The following is an 18655-nucleotide window of genomic DNA, read 5'->3' on the forward strand; positions in this document are numbered from 1 at the left end:
GAAAGTAAAGGGGTGAGGCGAGATGGTCAGGCTAAGGCATTGGTTAAAAGGGCGAAGAATTCAGGCAACTTTCAAGGTTCTTATTCCAGAGGTTCAAGGAGGCCAACGCTTGCAGCCAAGCCAATTCAGTCCATTATGCTCCTCTCTACAGGTACTCAGGAACTCCACCTTATAATTCGATTCAGGATAGCGAGGTAGTCACATATTCAGTGGGCAGCATACCATCCTTTAATCATACATGTTACAACTGTGGTGAACCTGGGCATATGAGGAGAGATTGTCCACACCCACGTGTGTTAGATTTCGCGCAGCAGCAGTCTAGAGCAGTGGTACCCATGGGAAATGGTAATAATGGTCGAGGGCATCCACAAGGTGGGCAAGGAAGTAATTAGTAAGGCCTTGGAGGTAGAATAAATGGTAATAGAGGCAGGGGTAATGTGCAACCAGGCATAGTAGTGACTCGTCAAGATGATAGGGCTCAGTGTTACGCCTTTCCTGGCAAGAATGAGGCAGAGGCAACTGACACAGTGATCACATATACTATTCTTGTGTATGATCGGATGGCTAATGTGCTATTTAATTCGGGTTCTACTTATTCTTATGTATCCGTGTGATTTGGCTCAAGGTTTGATATGATTTGAGATATACTTGATGCACCTATCAATGTTTCTACCCCAGTTGGAGAGTCGGTCATAGTTACCCATGTTTATTATGCTTTTCCTATTTTGTTTATAGGTTTTCAGACTTGGGCTGATTTGGTAATTTTGGATATGACTGATTTTGATATAATCTTAGGCATGACTTGGTTGTCTCCCTAATATGTTATGCTTAATTGTAATACTATGTCTCTAACTCTAGAAATTCTGGAAAGGGAAAAATTAGAGTGGGAAGGGGCGTACAAGAGCAGGCTAAGATCATATCCGAATGATGGTAGAGTTGGGGTTGTTTGGCTTATTTGGCTCATATTAGGGATGTTGATATTGAGGCTCCATCCATTGGGTTTATTCTTGTGGTGTCAAAATTTAGAGAAGTGTTTCCTAATAACTTGCCTGGTATGCCTCTGGATAGGGATATAGACTTCTGCATTGATTTAGAACCTGGTACTCGTCCCATTTCTATCCCTCCATATGGCATGGCTCCGACAGAATTTAGAAAGCTTAAGGCTCAAATCCAAGAACTTCTTGATAAGGGATTTATTCGTCCTAGTGCTTCCTCATGGGGTGCTCCAATTTTGTTTGTTAAGAAAAAGGATGATAGTATGAGAATGTGTATAGATTACCGACAATTGAATAGGGTCACTATTTGAAACAAGTATTCTTTGCCTCAAATAGATGATCTTTTTGACCAATTGCAAGGTGCATTAGTTTTCTCTAAGATTGATCTAAGGTCTGGCTACCATTAGTTGAAAATTAGGTGTGAGGATGTGCGCAAGACGGCATTTAGGACTCGTTATGGCCACTATGAGATTTTGGTTATGTCTTTTGGTTTGACCAATGTGCCTACAGCTTTCATGAGTTTAATGAATGGAGTGTTCAAGTCATTTCTTGATTCTTTCATCATAGTCTTTATTAATGATATTTTGGTTTATTCGAAAAGTGAGGAAGAGCATGTCAACCATCTTCGTATTGTTTTGGGTGTTCTTAGAAAACAAAGGTTGTATGCTAAATTTTCTAAGTGTGAATTTTGGTTGACTTCAATTGCATTCTTGGGGATGTAGTTTCGAAAGAAGGGGTAATGGTAGATCATCAAAAGATTGAGGCGGTAAAGAATTGGGTTCGACCATGTTCTGTAACTAAAGTTAGGAGTTTTGTGGAGCTCGCTGGCTATTATCGTCGATTTGTGGAGAACTTTGCTTCTATTGCCACTCACTTGACTAATTTGACCAAAAAAGAGATACCATTTGAACGGACTGAAAAATGTGAGGAAAGCTTCCAAAAGCTCAAGGCTCTTTTGACCACCGCACCTATTCTAGCATTACCGGTAGAAGGTAAAGATTTTATTATTTATTGTGATGCTTCATATTCTGGTTTGGGTGATGTGTTGATGCAGGATAAGAATGTTATAGCTTATGTATCGCGTCAATTGAAGGTGCATGAGAGGAATTACCCAACACACAATTTGGAGTTGGCAGCGGTAGTGTTTGCTCTTAAGATCTAGCGACATTATCTGTCTGGTGTCAAGTGTGAAGTGTTTACTGATCATTGTAGTTTGTAGCATTTATTCACTTAAAAGGATTTTAATTTGAGACCGCGAAGGTGGATGAAGTTACTTAAAGATTATGATGTCACCATTCAATACCATCCGGGCAAGGCTAATGTGGTGGCAGACGTTTTGAGTCGAAAAATAGTGAGTATGGGTAGTTTACCATGCTTGAGTGTATCCAAGCAACTTTGGCTAAGGAAATTCAGACCTTAGAGTCTAAGGTCATGCAATTGGGCATCTCAGAAAGAGGTGGGGTGCTAGCTAGCATTAAAGTGAGGGCCACATTCATTAAGGAGATCAAGGCGAAACAGTTTGATGATGAGAATTTGGAGGAGCTTAGAAAGAAGACTGCGATTAGTAAGGAACAAGAGACCACTCTTGATGCGGAAGGTGTGGTCTATTTTAAAGGAAGAATATGCGTTCCTAGAGTAGATGACTTGATTCAGAAATTGTTGGCGGAGTCTCATGGTTCGCGATATTCTATCCATCTGGGTGTGACCAAGATGTATCGAGATTTGAAGCGAATTTATTGGTGGCCGGGCATGAAGAAGGATATAGCGGAGTTTGTGGCTAAGTGTAAAAATTGTCAACAAGTGAAGTATGAACATCAAAGGCCTGCAGGTTTGCTTCAAAGAATGTCAATTCCAGAATGGAAGTGGGAAATGATAGCCATGGATTTTGTGGTTGGTCTTCCCAAGACTTTGGGGAAGGTTGATTCTATTTGGGTAGTGATTGATAGATTGACCAAGTCAACCCATTTTATTCCGATAAGAATAGATTATAATGCTGAACAATTGGCTAAAGTTTATGTGAAAGAGATTAGTGAGGTTGCATAGGGTGCCCCTCTCTATCATCTTAGAACGTGGTACACAATTCACCTCCAAGTTTTGGAGGAAATTGTATGATGAATTGAGCACACAACTCACTTTTAGTACAATTTTCCATCCACAGACCGACGGGCAGTCAGAGAGGACTATCCAAGTGCTAGAGGACATGTTGAGGGCATGTGTGATTGATTTTGGAGGACATTGGGATAAGTTCTTACCTTTGTGTGAGTTCTCCTATAATAATAGTTATCACTCCAACATAGATATGACACCATTTGAGGCACTCTATGGGAGGGGATGTAGATCACTCATAGGATGGTTTGAGGCTGGGGATGTGAAACATTTGGGGGTTGATTTAGTGAATGATGCTCAAGATAAGGTGAGGAGTATTCAAGCTAGGCTTTTAGCACCACAGAGTAGACAAAAGAAGTATGCGGATCAAAGATGTGGCGTTTCAAACCGGTGAGAATGTCCTTTTTAAGGTAATACCCACGAAAAGGGTGATGATATTCGGCAAGAAGGGTAAGCTAAGTCCAAGATACATTGGTCCATTTGAGGTTATCGAATTTGTGGGACCAGTAGCGTATAGATTGGCTTTACCTCCTAGTCTATCGAGTGTTCATCCGGTATTTCATGTGTCCATGTTGAAGAGATGCCGTAGTGACGGGGATTACATAATTAAATGGGACTCAATTGTGTTAGACAAAGACCTCTAATATGAGGAGGAACCAATTGCAATTCTTGATCGTGATGTGCGCAAGTTGAGGACCAAGGAGATTAAGTCCGTAAAAGTTCAATGGAAGCATCATCCAGTTGAGGAAGCTACTTAGGAAACCGAGAGGGACATGCGAGACAAGTATCCTCAATTGTTCGTTGATTCAGGTACTACTCCATTCCTTCCTTAGCCTATTTTTCCTAAGTTTATCACTCGGGAACGAGTAATGGGTAAATTGGAATCTATTGTAACGATGGGATTCCGTCGTTATAGAAAAGTCAACGGGAAAACTTTTTGGGTCAAAAAACTTTTTCGTAGTAACTTGGCATTTCTCAACCTAGTTCAGATTTGAAAGAAATCGGAGTCATTAAGGTGTAGGGAAATATGGTAGCAATTGGGTGACTTATTTATGAATTTGATTACATGAGTAGTTAGATAAGTTGTTAAGGAATCCGTACGACTTTACGGAATTGTATTCGGGTGAGTAGAACTCCCGAAATCGATCTTAGCGTGAGCATAATTTTCTGAGCGTCGTTGGGTAAGGGTGTGTTGTGAAATAGTGGTCTTGGAATTATTAAAATAGCTCACTGGTTCCGTGCAAGCCGCTGGGAAGGGATTTCTGCAGCTAGGGCGGGGCCGCTGTGGCGGGTTCGACGCGATTTAAGGTCGTAAATAAACCCCAAAATGACTTTATTCTACACTTTTCGACTTTGAGAGCTAAGAGACGACCCCATACAAGTTCTTGATAATTTTCCACCATTCTTGAGGCTAAAGGTAAGCTTTTCACTCCCCGAATCCATTTTTCGATCAGTAGAACGTAATAGAATGGGTAATTATCGATGGGGGAGGGTTTTGAATTGGAAACCATGGTGGAAAAAGGCTTTTTTTGGATACTTGGGATCATGGGTATGATCTAGGGTTGTTAGAATTGTTAGTAATCCGGGTAATTGGTGATTGTTTATTGATTTTCGTGTTATTATTATTGTTTGTAGACCAAGAACAAGCGGAACGAATCCGGAAAGGGAAAGATCAAGTTTCTTAGGGTTTCAAGCTTGTTTCGAGGTAGGTGATGGTTGTGATTCTATGATTGTGTGATGTATGTTTGTTCTTGCTTCATTATGATACTTGCATGTATGCTAATGTGGCATTGTTGATCACACTTGTTGTAAATGAGATAGATGAATGATGAATATCATAAATCATGACTTATTTGTATGAACTTGAGAAGGTACTTGTGATTGTGATTGTGGTGTGTTGAATGGATCGGTTGCCACGTTTCGACATAACTAATTGGAATCAGTTTCCGCGTTCTGGCATAATTATGGGATTGCTTGCCATGTTTCGGCATAACATTGGATTGGGTACCACGTTATGGTATTCTAACTATTTGGGTTTGGGTTCCATGAGAGAACCAATGACTTGTCATAATTGTGTATATTGTTGAGCATATGATAATCGGTATTGTATATGTTCGGTAATTTGCATGTTTATAATGTTGTATTGACTTCTTATGTTACAGTTAGTGGGATAGCCGCGTGATCCTACCAGTACATTGTGGTTGTGTACTGATACTGCACTTGCTCCTATTTTTGTTAAGTACGTGGCATCTTCAAGCGACTACTGACAGACCTCGCTTAGAAGATCAGTGATCGTCGTTCGAATTCAAGGGTGAGCCATTTCTTCTGGGCTGCCATGAGTTCTCTTTTCGTCTATGTCCACAGTGCCGGACTTAGACATTTATATTAGTTATTAATACATTAGTTTGGGGTTGCATCCCTTCTTGTTTAGACTTGTTGAACTTTAGATGTTTTGGTACATTGACTTTCAGGTTCTAGGTTATTTCTTCCACATTGTTTAGTTCGTTGTTAGACTTTTATTGGAGTTTATGGGAATTCATTATTTCTTTCCTTAGTATTTAATTTGTTTCCGTAACTTAAATGCTTTAGTTTTTGGTTTAGTTGCTTGGTTTGGGGTTGTAATAGTGGTTCTCCCACCGGAGGGTTAGTGTGAGTGTCAATCACGACGGTCTGGGTCGTGACACCAAACAATTAAATCTAATTGAGACACATCGATATATTGTCCTTCACTGCATTTCTTTCCTCACGTTGTTTAATTCACAACAACAATAATAACCTTTTTTTCTTAGGTTTATTCATTATTCTTTTTATTGTAGAAAGTAAAATCTATTTCTAAGGAAGACATTTCTTTCCTTATTTTAAGAAAAGAAATTTCCAGAGAAAATATTTCTCAAAAATTTGATGGAAAATAAAAAAAAATTAAAAATATCTTTTAAAAAAATGTTTTCCTCCCTATAATGGTCTACCTCTCTCTATTAGTCACCTAAACTAATGGTCCTTTGCAGGCTTGCATCAAAAGTTGTCATTGATATATAGAGGACCTTGATATATGTCCACTGGATTCTTTGGGAATTTGTAGTAGGTGTGTTTTCTCATTACATAATGAAATAATAAAATTACAAAAATATTTTCGACTTATCTTATACCATGAATTTTAAAATTTCTTTTTTCCTAAATTTTGTGTTAAGTGAAACATGATTAGAGAATATGGCAAAAATGATTCATTATCTTTGATAGTAAGTTCACTTTAAGTGTCACTTTGAGCAGTTTTGGTGCTTTAAATTTATCAATATGAATACATAAATTAGAACAGAGAGAGTACTAGTTTTAATTTCCAAATATTTCCGTAATTCACTTATTATATAAGTGACGGTTATACATCAAGCAGTCAGCACACCATTGACATGTGTGTTTCTTAGGAAAGAATAAATTAAGGGGTACTTTGGTCATTTAAGGCTTCCCACTTGAGAGCTTTATGATTTAATTGTATTGTACTATGTGTTATACTACAAGAAAAACGTGAATTATATGGAGATTTTCCTGGGGATTACTATGAAAAAAAAATTCCTACAGACTTTCTTACTAATTCGCAGGAAAATCCCATAATAGACAAAAAAGCATCTCCTCTTTAGTTTATCCCTTTTCAATGTGGGTCCCCTGCTAAAGTTGAGCAGCTTCAACATATTTTTGGGATAAAAAGTTTTTTTTTGCTTCACTATAATTTAATTATTTATGAAGAGAAAAAAAGGTAGTAATTAATTTTTTGAAATTATAGGACCTATTTAGGCTACTGATTTTCGTGTTAAATTCAGTTTTTTTATGTATAGCTTTAGTGCGTATTTGGATTGGCTTAAAAATTGGTCAAACCTACTTTTAAGTCATTTTTAGAGTGTTTAACAAAGTAAAAAAGAATTTAAAATAATTTGAAAAGGTTAAAAACAAAAAATAGAAATCTCCCTACTTTTATTCTTTTTTTACTTAAAAGTCATTTAAGTTTGACTTTAAAAATTACTTTTTAAAAGCTATTTTTTTCCAGCCAAGCCAAACAGACTCTTCTTACTTTGAGTGTTGTTGAAATTTAAGTAAATTTTATAATTATTTTAGGTAAAAGAAAGTGGCAAACGATGAAGAAAAATATTTCAATTATGGAGATCCTAAAAGGGATCCATCACGTCAAATATTCAAAAAAGAAGAATGAAATTACAACACAAATATATATATCTTTTTTGGATTAAAAATTTAAAATTATTTAATTAACAACATTTCAAATTATTTATCACGTATTCATTTCACACATAATTAGATAATCTGTTACCACAAATATAAAGTTGATTTTTAAAAAAAAAAATTAAATTATTTATTTAATATTATTTCAAACAAATAATTTATGAGTTAATATTGGGCACGTGCTTTGCACGGACTATTTCCTCACTAGTATTATATATACCACAAACCTAAACATAATGCTTGTACCTCTATAAGATATAATAAGTGTGCATGCTTCCTTTTTTCTTAGCTTCCAAAATGGAATATCAACTTTTTCCCTACTTCATCTTTATCTCACTTGTTCTCTTCCTCTCCTCTTTCTTCCTTGTATCTCAAAAATGGAAAAAGTCAAAATCTCCAAACAAAAAATTGCCTCCTGGACCATGGAGACTACCTTTTATGGGAAACTTGCATCAATTAATGAGCGATCTACCACATCATTCACTTAGAAATCTATCGAAAAAATATGGCCCGATCATGCACTTACGTCTTGGGGATATTTCAACAATTGTTATATCTTCATCGGAAATGGCAAAAGAAATTATGAAAACTCAAGGCCTCCGTTTTGTAGATAGGCCACAAATTATCTCCACAAGTATCATATTTTATGATTGCACGGACATAGACTTTAGTTCATATGGAATCTCATTTCATTGATAAACTTATCCAACAATTTTTTTTGGTTTACAAATATTGTAACTTGTAGGTCAGTATCTGAAAATATCATACATGATCGAAATAAGTTTATAATGTTGGTAAACGATATTTATTCATTAATTGGAGGATTCGACTTAACTGATTTGTTCCCTTCCCAAAAGTGGCTTCATAATACCAGTGGAATGAAATCCAAATTGTCAAAGGCACACTCAAAGGTTGATGAAATCTTGGAGAAAATCGTTAATGATCATCGAGATAATCGAGCAAAAGGTAAGAAATGTAAGTCTAGTGGATCTTTAAAGTAATTTTATTTGGTGTTATGAATATAAACTTCGATGTTTATACTTTAACTTTATATGTAGGACATGTTTCTAGCAGGAACTGAAACAACTTCTACTACATTAATTTGGGCATTTTTAGAACTAATTAAAAATCCACATGTCATGGAGAAAGCACAACTCGAAGTGAGAGAACGATTGAATGAGAAAAAACATTTAATGATACTGATTTGGAAGAGTTGAACTACTTGCAATTCGTTATCAAAGAAACATTAAGGCAACACCCTCCGGGTCCTCTATTAATCCCAAGGGAATGTAGAGAAGAGACAAAGATCAATGGATACACAATACCTGTGAAAACCAAAGTTCTGGTTAATGCATGGTCGATTGGTAGAGATCCCAAATATTGGCATAATTCAGAAAGCTTTATTCCTAAGAGATTTGAGAAATCACTTTGAATTTATTCCGTTTGGTGCAGGAAGAAGAATGTGTCCCGGAATGTTATTTGGTTTAGTTAATTGTGCACACCCATTATCCCAATTACTTTATCACTTTGATTGGAAGGGTCCTAATGGAGTTAATCCAAATGATTTGGACACGATTGAAACCGAAGGATTAACAGCCAGGAGAAAGAATGATCTTTATTTAATTGCTACTCCATTTGGTCTCTCTAAATAAAACACAGACATAATTAAAGATCTTTGAATTTTATTTAAGGTGATGAATAATAAATAATGCAATAGTGTCTATTGTATAATAGAGTAAGTTTGTTTGTTTGTTTGTTTTGTCTTGTTTTTTTTTTTTTTTTTGCATGTATCTGTATTTTTCATATTTGTGAATGGTAAACAATGATCCATATAAAATAAATAAACATTTAGCTATATCCTTTTTCAGAAATATTTATATGCCTTTAATATTTATATTTTTCTAATTGTTTCATTCTCCATTATGTTAGCTAGATTTTGATTGATCTTTTAGCTTCATATCCAATATGGTTATCAAATTAGGTGCCCTTGACCTTTTCCGAAATACATTAAACTTCACAATCAACTTTAATGGTTGTAACTTGTAAGGACAAACGTTAAAATTTCAAAAACTATTGGATATTGACATATCATTTGTGATAGTTGGGGGTATATTTGTTCTTTTTCGAATATTTAATGACACTATCAATATTTACTCATGTTGGATCCCACTTATCGGGTAAAAAGTTCACAAAGGTGTATTATTTTTAAGAATAGTGTTGAAACATTGCAAAGTCTTGTCATATTTCGTAAACTAAAAATTTATCAAACTAGATCAAATGACTAATTGAGACAAGAGGAGTACCTAGGATCAAGACTTGGTCCTACTATTGCAAAGTCTTGTCATATTTTGTAAACTTTAAACTTAATCAAACTAGATCAGATAACTAATTGAGACTAGAGGAGTACCTAGGACAAGAGCATCTAAAATTGAATGTTGAGGGGACAATTCCAATGGGAGGCAGCAAAATTCGAGATTCCGGCAAATCATGTAAATAATATAACAAGATAGGTATAATAAAGAATCAAGTTTAGCTAGTTCACACAACTTATGAACAATTGAATAACACATGTAAAATTTATCCATCCACCAAATCTTTGTGAACAATTGCAGAATATATGCAATATTTGCCCATCATTTATTTATTTATATGTTAACAGTTGTTGATGCTTATTTGTTTTTTAAGATAAATTAATTAGTATTTTGGAGTATTTATTACCCTTTTAACATAATAGTTTTAAATTTGGAAGAGTTCTGAGGTTTAAAATTATTTATTCTTCGCTTTTAATTTTCTGTTCAGTACAGATAGTACTTCAGAAAATTTTGTATCTGATAAGTATGATAATAATTACATTAATGAAATTTTGTGTCTGAAAACTATATCATTAATGTATATGATGATTTTGATACACATCATTAGAAATTTTGGTACACATCATTAGAAATTTTTAAAACAATTATTATGTACATGATACAAAATTTCCTACAAAATAACAAACTTGTTTGTATCACAAATCTTGATACAATATTTTACACTTGATACATGCCAGTTAATTTTACATGCTGACTCGTACAACATTTGGTACAAATCACAGCACTTGATACTATATTAAGTAATATGATCTATCAAAAAGAAATTTATATACATTACACACAATAATTATGTATCATGATAAGAAAATTTATCAAGTATCACAACACATGATACTATATTGCTAAACATGATACAATTCCATATAATTTCACTATATTTAGTAAATTTTACATGTTGTCTCTTATACCTTTGGGTACAAATCTCAGCAATTGATACTAATTGAATATTCGATGCAAAAGTTTCACAAATTTAAGTATCAAATACATATATATATATATATATATATATATATATATATATCTTTAGCAGAACAACTTAGCAGTCTTATAAAAACTAACTATTTTATTTTAGCATGAGTACAGGAAAAGACAAAGCAAGGGCATCTAGCTCAAGCAGCGCTACTCAAAAAGACAAAGACTTATATCTACAGACTCTGCTGAGAAACACTTTATTTCTGCCTCAAACAAAAGTGGAAGAAGCTAGACTTAAGACCCCAAGCATGGAAACACTCTATTTTGGAAAACAAAATCTAATATTCTACCCTCCATCTAACTTAAGTTTTTGAGTAAAACTAGAGACAAAGATAGATAAACCTCAACGATGTTTGATAGACAATCTATGGATAGCTTACAATAAAATACCAAGAGACAACAGTTATTTCATTACAGTACTAAATTCACTAAGCCATTATTTTACTAAGAAAAATGAGAATAAGAAGTTCAAATTCTATGTGTTGGTTCAAGGAAGACTAGTAGGCATCTTTCAGACGTGGACTGAGGTAATAAGCTCGATAAAAGAATTCCATACTCCCATCTTCAAAGGGTTCGCTGATTTAAACGAAGCTTTAGACTATGCAAGGAGAACTTTGGGGGCCAAAATATTTCATCTGCCCAGCTTTAAGATAAACCACAAGTCCTTTCATACAATACAACATCTGCAAAGACACAGATAAGATAATTTTTTGTGATCATTGTTCTTCAATGACAGAAGGTTTTAGAAGACAAAACCAAGTCATTGAAAGACTTGAAACAGAAAAAGAAAAATGACCCAACATATCCAAGTCCTACAAGAAAGAATAAAATGTATTTTTGTATTATTTTTTTTGGTGTACTTTGATCATAACTTTGTGTGTATATATATTCTTACAAAAACCAGTCTCGTTTTATTTTAATTGTTTTTGTATTTGTATATTCGTACACTTTTCTTGTAATATTTCCATAACATGTTGTATTTTATGTCCTATTGACTAGTTCGCATTTGGATTTTGCATTACTCCTTCTCTCTTATTCCATCTTTCTTCTATTTCTCTTCCTAAGGCTCCAGGGAGTTTATTAAAAAGTTTTTTTCCTAAACTTTGGTCAAATGCATTACCACGTATGGCGCAATAGTAGAAATAGTCTTTTAAGAAATTCTTTATGTAGCTCCAAATAGTTATACTAAGTTGTTCTAATTTTATTAGCAATTCTTTTGCAATACTACCAATCAGCTATTTGGGTCTTCTCCTGTTATTAGGCTGTGTATTTATTAGTAAAATTATATGGGTTTGGTCCCATGTTTACTAATTTTTGGAATTCTTGAGGGTAAGTTACTTTGTATGCTTCCCAGATTTCTTTAAATATATGCCAGCAAGAATATATAAAAGAACGTCTCGACCTTACAAAAGACAGATAATAATAGATCAGGAATACTATTGGTATCTTTTATGCATAAAAGAAAATTATTCAAATATATACGATTTTTTAGTAGAACAAAGACAAATATATCTAGAACAGCGAGAACTCTATTTAGACTTACTATCAACACAGGATATAAAGTCAATAAATCAAGAAATTAAACAAATAAATTTACAACTACCCACAATAGGAGCTAGAATTAACCATTATATCCAACAAGTTAGACTAGAACAATACAATAAGAAAAGTAAAACCTTGTATTTAGCATAAAAATAATACAATAGGAAGTATAAAGAAATTAGAATATTTAGACTTAGAAGTTATCTCAGAAAAGAAGTATCGAAGATTAAAATTTGGATCATTTACAGAAGGAGACCACATCTTACATAGTGATCACCATCACTTAAATACCATTACATATTTAATAATAAATTTAGCAGAACACATTCAGTTGAAAGACGATAAAATACTAAAGTCAATAGAAACTTTAGAAAACATGCAATTTCAACATAATAAATCATTAGAAAAAATAGAACGTAACTTCGATTTTCTAAAAGCACAACAGTTGGATATAAATACAAAATTACAATTACTCTCAGCAAAAAATAATAACATAACAAACAACACTACAATAGAACAAATCCACATAGAAATTAAAGAAATTAGGAAAGAATTAAATAAACTAAAAGACTTAACTCTTTCATGAATGACCCTTCTACCAGGAAGTTCTAAAAAGAGAAGCCCAATTTCAAGTCAACCCTAAAGGTTTATTTGAATATACACCACCAGGAAAAACTGACCTAATAGGCGTAAAACAAAACAATTTAATAATTCTTGCACTATTAGAATTAAATAAGAAGCTAGAAAATAAAATCTCAGAAATAAATAAAAAATTAGATATTTTATTAGAAACTAAAAGAAACTAAAATCCCTAAAGAAAAAAACAAACAAGATAGCGATATACAGGCTCTAACTGAACAACTAAAGAAGACAGAAATAACCCCCCAAAAAGATAGACCAAAGATACCAAAAAGGGACAAAGCATGGACATTTTTTCAAACAGGAATTGAGGTTCCCAAGAAAGACAAATGGCCAGTTTCTCTCAAGATCGATTATGAAACAATATGTTAGCTAGAGTAATGAATTCATCCAGACCCAATAGCAGTCATCAACTAGATAAAATAATAGATGTAGACAAAGATATAGAAACTTTTCAACAAAATAGATTAAGACTATTAAATCCACAAGAATTATATAATACAGGACTATTTCTTCAACATCACACTTATACAGACATTATAGAGAAGAACAGTTGTGCGTATCAGAAAACGATAGTGAAAATATAAGTTTAATTAGTAAAAAATCTATGAAAGAAATACAAAAAAGACGAATGAATCTCATGCATATGGGATTGGTAGTAATCGGACTTAAAGGACTAACTAGAAAAAATCTAGGTACTAAAGTACTAATTACTTTATACGATGATAGATAGTCCAAATCAAAAAGATCCATAATAGGCCTAACAGAAGTAGATATGACCAATAATGGAGGCATATTTTATTGCAGTCCAGACTTCATGATAAATTCAAACGAATTTGGTAAATACACAAAAATAGGAATACAAACTAAAGGCTACGAAGAAATGAATTGCGGAAATAATCTATTAGTATGCGTTGGCTTCATAGAAAAATTAGCCACTAGCAGTAGTTCGAAGTTTAAAATTAAAATAGACGATGCAGTAGGATTAATGGGAAATAAAGGGATAAAATTAATGAAACCTTTGAAAATAGACTCAGAAGAATATGCGGGTAGAGAATGGAATTTAGAAAATTTTTGTAAAAAAGAAATTTTAAGACCATATGATCACCTTAGATATACTAATAATAAAGGATAGACTGCAATCCGATATACAGACTATAAATATACCGACCAAAAAGAAATAGATGAAGATTTAGATGATAATGAAACAACCATCAATATGGAAGGAATGAATATTCAAATCACAAAAGAAGACGACTATGAAGTAGATATATCAATAGAGAGGGCGAAAGAATTACACCAATTAGATAAAACAACACTCTTTAAATGTAAAGGCTGTAAGTTAGGAGGAATACAATTCTCTATAGCAGAACAACTCTTTAAAGAATGCAAATTTAGAACGGACAATTACGGGTATAGACAGGAAGAAGATATACAAGAAGAAAGTGATGACGAGACAACACGTAATTTAAAAGAATTTAGGGAAACCGCTTCAACAAGTTCAAGTCCCTTCCAAAAGACAACCCAGTACCACCAGTAGAATATACTATAGGTAACTTACCACGACACCATGTCTTTTGACAAGACCCAGCCACAGAACCAGAAATGGTTAGACCCATAGGAATAAGAATGCCAATTTATCAAACTCCAAGGCGGAGGAGATAGAGGAAAAATACTAAACATACCAGCTCACGACCCTCAATTATGGAACTCAGTAATAGACGTATGGAAAGGAATAGTAGTAGCAAACTATATACACCATTATAGTGAAACAGATGCGGAGACCATGTATAGGTACATGGAGACCTTTTTAGGCGAATCAATTAAAGGAATCTGGGAAGCATACAAAGTAACGTACCCTCAAGAATTCCAAGAATTAGTAAACATGGGATCAAACCCATATAATTTTACTAATAAAATACATAGCCTAATAACAGGAGAAACTCAAATAGTTGATTGGTAGTATTGCAAAAGAATTCGCTAATAAAATTAGAACAGCTTAGTATAACTAATTGGAGCTACATAAAGAATTTCTTAAAAGACTATTTCTACTATTGTGCCATAAGTGGTTATGCATTTGACCAAAGTTAAAGAAAAAGAGCTTTTTAATAAACTCTCTGGAGCCTAGGAAGAGAAATAGAAGAAAGATGGAATAAGAGAGAAGGAGTAATGCAAAATCCAAATGCGAACTGGTCAATAAGACATAAAATACAACACGTTATGGAAATATTACAAGAAAGGTGTACGAGTATACAAATACAAAAACAATTAAAAAAAAAAGAGACTGATTTTTGTAAGAATATATATACAACACAAAGTTATGATCAAAGTACACCAAAAAGAAAATACAAAAAGACATATCAAGATAATCAAGAGTACAAACCTAGGAAAAAGTACTATCTAAGAAAATCAATGACGAGGAAGCCTTATCTAAATAAAGATAGACACGTAAGAAAACATAATAGTAACAAAATTTACAAAAATAGACTATCTTGCTTTACATGCGGAAGCGAGGAACATCTAGCTAATACTTGTCCATGTAGAAATAACAGTAGAATGTGAAATGCTCAACTTATAGAAAACTTCCAATAAACCCTGATAAATGTAGATGAATACATGTCAGCTAATGAAAGTAGATACTTAGTAATAAGCATAGATGCCGTAGAAGGAAGAGGACAAGATTCATCATATTCAGAAGAAGAAACTTTAATAAATGAAATAGGATTAGAAAATATAGATTTAAATATAAAAGATTTTACCTTTGTTAATACACAATGTGATCATAAATTTTGCAAAGAAAAAGGATTGGATAGTCAACGATGCTTTAATTGCACAGGGTACCCAAGAAAAGACAGAAGAGCCAAATGCATGAATTTTTATATAGAAGATTGCGTCAGATGCATTGACAAAATATTTAATATTAAGATCATAGACGAGCCAGTAAACACAAAAGAAAAAACATTAAAATCATTAGAAGAAAGAATTGATAGTTTAGAAGAAAGAATGAGTAGACTAGAAAAAGAGAAAAGCTTAGAACAAAGAAAAGGGAAAGAAGTAGAAGAAACCAGCCAAATTAAAACGCTAGAATTAGAAATAGAACTTTTTAATGAAAAACAAGACTATAAGTCATTTGAAGGATTAATTTGTAATGAAGACAAGAAAATTAATACCATAAAAATCTTAACCAGAATTAGGATTCAGGAATATGAGATAGAAACTTTTGCTCTAGTAGACTCAGGATGCACAAAAAGTATAATAAATCGATGCATCTTGCCTCCGGAAGTAATAAAAGATTTTTCAGAACCACAAAGCGCCATGAAAATGGATGGATCTTCCAATATAAATAGGCATTACATCAGTAATGCACAGATAAATTTTTTAAACACTAGTGCAGATTTTTATAAACCCACGTATAAGTTGGAAAAGATTTGGGTAAGAGATTTAAATATTAGTGTAGACTTTGTTTTAGGATTAGCCTTCCTACTACATAACAATGAAAGTTGTCTCCTTACCAGAGATGGAGTAATCTTCTCTAAAAACACTACCCAGACGGCAATAACAACGGAATCCGTTCCAACAAAATCTAGATATCTTAGAGACACCAATAAGTCTAACACAATCAAATTTAATAAGGAGAAAAATGTTCTTGTGCTAAGATACATATTATAAATGAGAAAGAAAGTATTGAAGAAATCGAATTATTAGAGCTTAGCGTGTCAGATACACATATAGAAAAAAGTTATAATTTGATAGAAATAAATGCAGAACTTTATAATTTCCAGAGAGGTTTGTAGCATATAGGAGTTATAAAAAATTAGAAAGATTTAGAAGAAGTAGTTTGCATTTTAGATAAGTTAGAAATAATTGGAGAAAGATCCCTAAACCACTGGGAAGCCAACCCTATAACTTGCAGATTAGACATTATTAACCCTGAATATACAGTCAAAACTACCTCTATAGAATCAACGAATGAAGACCTGGAAGAATTTGAAGATCAGATAAAAGAGTTACTAAAAGTAGGAGTAATAAGAAGATCAACTTCAAGACATAGGTCAGTAGCATTCATGGTAAGAAATCATAGCGAAATATTAAGAGGAAAAGCTAGAATGGTAATAAATTATAAGAGACTTAATGACAATAGCAGAATGGATGGCTATAAGCTACCAGACAAAACAGAACTAATAAATCGAATACAAGAAAGAAATTTCTTTAGCAAGTTTGATTGTAAATCTGGATATTGGCAAGTTAAAATACATGAAGATAGCATAGAATGGACAGCTTTTACCTGTCCAGAAGGACATTTCAAATGGTTAGTAATGCCATTTGGATTAAAAACAGCCCCTCCAATTTTCCAGAGAAAAATGAATAATATTTTTAGAGAATATAAAAATTGTATTCTAGTATACGTAGATGATATTTTAGTATTCAGTAATACTATTAAAGAACACTTAGGACATTTACAAATAGTATTTAAACTATTTGTAGACAATGGAATAATCATTAGTAAGAAAAAAATGGAGTTTTGCAAAAGCCTCATAAAATTCTTAGGAGTGGAGATTGGAAAAGGAAAAAATAAAATTACAACCTCATATAGCCAAAAAGGTTTTCGATATGCCGGACAAATTAGACAACACTAAAGAATTACAGAAATTTCTGGGAATTTTAAATTATGCAAGAAATTTCATAAAAGACCTAGGAAAGGTCACAGGACCTTTATACTAAAAAACAGGAGCGCGTGAACAAAAGACTTTCAATACTGAAGACATCAAATTAGTACAAAAATTAAAACAAATGGTTAAAAACATACCAGACTTATCTCTCCCATTAGAAACAGACTATCCAATAGTAGAAACAGAAGAAAGTTTAGAAGGATGGGGAGTAGTACTAAAAACAAAGAAAAATAGGTATGAAGACAGAAAGGATAAGAAAATTTGTGCTTACCAAAGCAGGAAATACAAAGAAAAAGGAAACATGAGCAGTATAGACGCGGAAATACTAGTGGTAATTTACGTCCTAAACAGTTTTAAATTATATATTATCAATAAAAAAGAAATCTTAGTACGAACTGATTGCGAAGCCATTGTAAAGTTTCACAAAAAAATAAATGGGAAAAGTAGTAGTAAAAGACGATAGTTAAATTTTCTAGACGCCACTTCAATATATAATATTACTTTAAAACATATAAAAGGAAAAGATAATTCTTTAGAAGATCAACTTAGCAGGCTTATAAAAACTAACTATTTTGTTTCAGCATGAGTACAGGAAAAGACAAAGCAAGGGCATCTAGCTCAAGCAGCGCTACTCAAAAAGACAAAGACTTATATCTACAGACTCTGCTGAGAAACACTTTGTTTCAGCCTCAGACAAAAGTGGAAGAAGCTAGACTTAAGACCCCAAGCATGGAAAGACTCTATTTTGGAAAACAAAATCTAATATTCTACCCTCCATCTAACTTAAGTTTCCGAGTAAAACCAGAGACAAAGATAGATAAACCTCAACGATGTTTGATAAACAATTAGTGGATAGCTTACAATAAAATACCAAGAGACAACAATTATTTCATTTCAATACTAAATTCACTAAGACATTATTTTACTAAGAAAAATGAGAATAAGAAGTTCAAATTCTATGTGGTGGTTCAAGGAAGACTAGCAGGCATCTTTCAGATGTGGACTGAGGTAATAAGCTCGATAAAAGACTTGCCTACTCCCCTCTTCAAAGGGTTCGATGATTTAAATAAAGCTTTAGACTACGCAAGGGGAACTTTGGGGCCAAATTATTTCATCAACCCAGCTTTAAGAC

General features: G+C 33.2%; 1 protein-coding gene across 1 annotated transcript in view; it reads left to right on the forward strand.

Moving 5' to 3' along the window:
- Positions 1–18655, forward strand: part of LOC125854228 (premnaspirodiene oxygenase-like) — a 307705-nt gene that overhangs the window by 131807 nt on the left and 157243 nt on the right. The window lies entirely within an intron of this gene.

The sequence above is a fragment of the Solanum stenotomum genome, chromosome 2 (genome assembly GCF_019186545.1).
Source record: "Solanum stenotomum isolate F172 chromosome 2, ASM1918654v1, whole genome shotgun sequence".
NCBI lineage: Eukaryota > Viridiplantae > Streptophyta > Magnoliopsida > Solanales > Solanaceae > Solanum > Solanum stenotomum.